The sequence below is a fragment of the Chelmon rostratus genome, chromosome 15 (assembly GCF_017976325.1).
Source record: "Chelmon rostratus isolate fCheRos1 chromosome 15, fCheRos1.pri, whole genome shotgun sequence".
NCBI classification, from domain to species: domain Eukaryota; kingdom Metazoa; phylum Chordata; class Actinopteri; order Chaetodontiformes; family Chaetodontidae; genus Chelmon; species Chelmon rostratus.
Window position 1 is genome coordinate 17,965,045 of NC_055672.1, and position 3,834 is coordinate 17,968,878.

Below are 3,834 nucleotides of genomic sequence, written 5' to 3' on the forward strand. Positions count from 1 at the left end.
ACACTCACACACACACACGCACCAACACTAGAGTCAGACCACCCAGGCAAGTGGGGAACCATGAGAAGGCCACTTTATGCTCCCAGACAGCCCAATCCGACCACAGTGGCGCCCCTCTAACACCCATGCAGCCGCTATTACCCACAGAGCCTGTGTGTACGTGTGTGCGCATATGCATCTGTCAGTCTGTCCTCCTGCACTGACAAATGTGTGTGGACGAGGTAGTCACTCTTCTCTTTATATTCTGCCAACCACAGGCTCCAGCACATTTAACTGGGTTAATTTGGTTAAATGGCTCCAGTGCAACATCAGACGTTTCACATTTGCTACCTGGCAAACTCCAATGTGTTAGCGAGCCTCAGTCATTACTCCGCTCCTTTCTCTATTATCCTCGCTAATATTTATTGTGCTGGTGTGTGTTGATAGAAGCAGAATGGGAGGCTGGGTTGGTCAAAGTGCTGACATTTATCCCGTGTGTTTGTGGCTGCGATGGTTTGGTCGGGACTTGTCATGTGACCGCCTCGGCTTTGTTGTATCTCTGTCTGTGGACCATCACCCAACCATGATGGAAATTGCCAGGGACAAATTAGCCACACATGTCGAATAATGGTTACAACAATTGATTGGGCACAGCTTGCCCGAGTGGAGTTGCGATGTGTGCGTGTCTTACTGTGATAGGGCACATGCGCGTGTGCTTGTAGGTTTCTAAATGATGGCGCGAGCGAATTAAGCTTGCATGCGTGCAAGTGAGTAGCGCGTCAATCACGGCATGTGTCAGCACGCCGGCTGGTAATTGGACAGTGCAACATTTTCGTTTGTTTGTGCTCATCTCGGTATCGATTCTTTGTCAGTGATCAACAACTAGCCACTGATATTTACTCCGATTGTTGTGACATTCCTGATGAGGGAGGAGGAGACGCGAGAAGAAGGAGAACTGCACCGACAAAGCTGGAAAAGCATGAGTCAGTTTCTGTGATGCTTTTCCAACCAAGCCTCCCACCACGCCACGCATGCCATGGCAGCCGCTCCACCTTTGATTGATGACTTCTCCTATTGTCGGCCCTATGATCTTTTAATAACGTTTGTTTTTTCACTGTGCAACCAACCAGCTCTCTGGTAGGTTGCACGGTGACTCATGGCACGGGTATTGCTCCATCACAAACAGCACAGAGTAAAATGCTCAGCCTCTGCATAGATTTCAAGGAAATTGGCATCTGTTTATCAGCTGCTTCCATCTCTGTCATCGCGAAACAGACGCTGTAACATTTTAATACTTCAATAGTTAAAAGGATGTTCCACCATTTTTACATAAAAAGTTCTGTTTGCTCATTGCGAGGAATAAAAAGATCGTTTTTAATATCTTATGTGGCTCCTGACAAGCTTTATATAAAAATGAAGGTGTCATCTGGGTTATTTTCTCTCAGACTGAGCTGGAGACTTCAAATTGACACTTTAACAGAAAGTCTGGATTGCAAACTGGTGTAGTGGAGATGGGAAGAAGTTGGCATTTAGGAAGCAAGGGGTGCTTCATAAAAGATGATACTGGTTTCTACGGCACCACCAAGAGGTAGCCAGGCTGGGTCACGGCCACCCTGATGGGCTCAGGCTGATCGGGTTACATTATGCAATTACATCCAATTACATTAATTTTTTTGTGAAATAATGTATTTTTAAGAAAGAAGGCATTATGTAATGCACAGCAATTCTGTTTAAAATAATTTCTACCACACCAACTTACCAAATGTTGTTTCATATGCAGCGTTTAAAAGTGGTCACCAATGAGAAAGATGACAGCAAAGGAACAACAGAGGAAAAATAGAAAGTCCAAACATTCGTTGCCATTGCACCGGACGCACCAGGAGGATGATGAAACCACCAATGTGCCCTGTCCATTGAGGGACAGAGCCTCCTATTTATTTTTCTTTCCTGCCTCCTGATTGGTCGGCCGAGGCGTGCGGCCAGTGAGCGGCGAGCTTCCCCTCCAGAGCCTGATGACAGATCTAAAGGATAGTTCCCTATCCCCCTTGTTACAAATAACTTCCTCTGACATGTTTGGGCACGCTGACAATGTTTTGAGTGAAAACAGCTTTCAGGGTTGGATGGGATACAAGCTTTCAACCCCTGGGGTGGGCTGCTTCTTCAACTGCTGCTTCATCCCTCTGAAGAGAGAGAGCAAGAGGGACTGGAGAGCGAAAGAGAAACAGACAGAGCTCAAGCAAGGCTGGGATTAAGGACTGCACAAGACAGCGAAGCACCATGGATAAAAGCAGTTGGGACTGTAAGCGTTTTGGCTTTACAGTGTGACACAGGCCTGTTTTGTCTCTTTCGCTCTCTGTCAGTGCTTTAGCAACAGCGGGAGGAGGGAGGGGACAAGCCGGAGCAGAGGTGTGTCGCTGTTGACACAGACTAGGAAGAATGCCTGGACAGTTTTCCTCTGTTACTGTGACTGGATCCACTTCTGTGGTCTGGGCTGTGTGTTTAGAAGCAGTTCCAGGTCGTTGCATGTGATCTGTGTCATGGGCACAGACTGGCTTTGTGTCTGCACTCTGTCCTCTGGGTCGGAAATCATTGAGCAGAACACATTCAACTGCTTTGTATATACCACAAATCCTTTGTTTTGAGTCAGTGTAGGCATACAAGCATTGTTGTGGCTCCTTCTTTTTTTTTTTTTAAGTCCATCACTTACTGATCATCTGCTAAACCCATCCCCTAAACAGAAATTGTCTAATCATAGCTTAGCAATTTTGCGCAGGCACGGCAGCGCTGTGGAGTTTTGGATTTCTCCACATTCTAACACTGCTTCCTTACTGGAAATGATGCAAACGAGCTGCAGTTTGTCTCAGTTTCTCCCAAGTTGTCCTAACCTGCTCCAAGCGAAGGGAATCACAGAAGTTCATCATTCTAGCTGCGGACATGGTTAAAATTGCAGAGGGAGAATGACATTGCCTTCGTCGCCTTGTGATGTCGCTCGTTGTCAACAATCAACAATTTTTCTATTAAAATGAAACAGTTGACCTAACAACTATTTAGAACGAGTCTTTGTCTTTGATATTGTAGCCAACTACCGCAATTTAGCAAGACCATTCCTGCAATCTATGACGTCGGCATAATCCGTGCATGACATTAACACACAAAACACACATTTGTCGTAAACACGCCTTCACTCAGTAGATGTTCATTAAGAATTGTGCCCTCAGACCTTAAATCAGCAATATCCTCAAGGCACACACACAATAATCACACACAGGCTCACAAACAATACAGTATAAAAGCAGCACACATAATCATTAAGCATGTATAGACACGGTGGGAAATTAACTTTTGTGAGCGACTATCAGCCACTGACAGATAAATGTTCAAAAACTGCCAGTCTGTCAGTGGTAAATCATTATTTTGTGTATGTAAATGTTTACCAGCATTTGGTAGCTGGTGCTAATTTGCCAACCAGAGTGTGGACGCTGTTGACAGAGAGAGTGTATATTCTGTTTCACTGGAAACTGCATGTGCACGGGGGTTAGTGAACGGTTAACTCTGGCCTCAGTTTATTGTCCATGCATTCTTACACTTTCTCCTTGTCTTTTCATCAGCTATCCTTTGGGGCAAGTCTTCCTGATCAGACCCATCGGAACGCTGGTATGTTCCCCTCAATTGCCTAATCAGAGGAGATGGTGAAATCAATGAGTTGGATGGATCCTAACAGGAATCTGAAATGAACACCGGCCCCGAGGATCAATGTGTCTTTGCCTCTGCGCGTTTGCATGTGTGAGCGCGAGGGGCTGAAGAGATTCGACCTTCCTCAGGACAGCAACACTTTCTGCTTGGGCTGTAATGGAC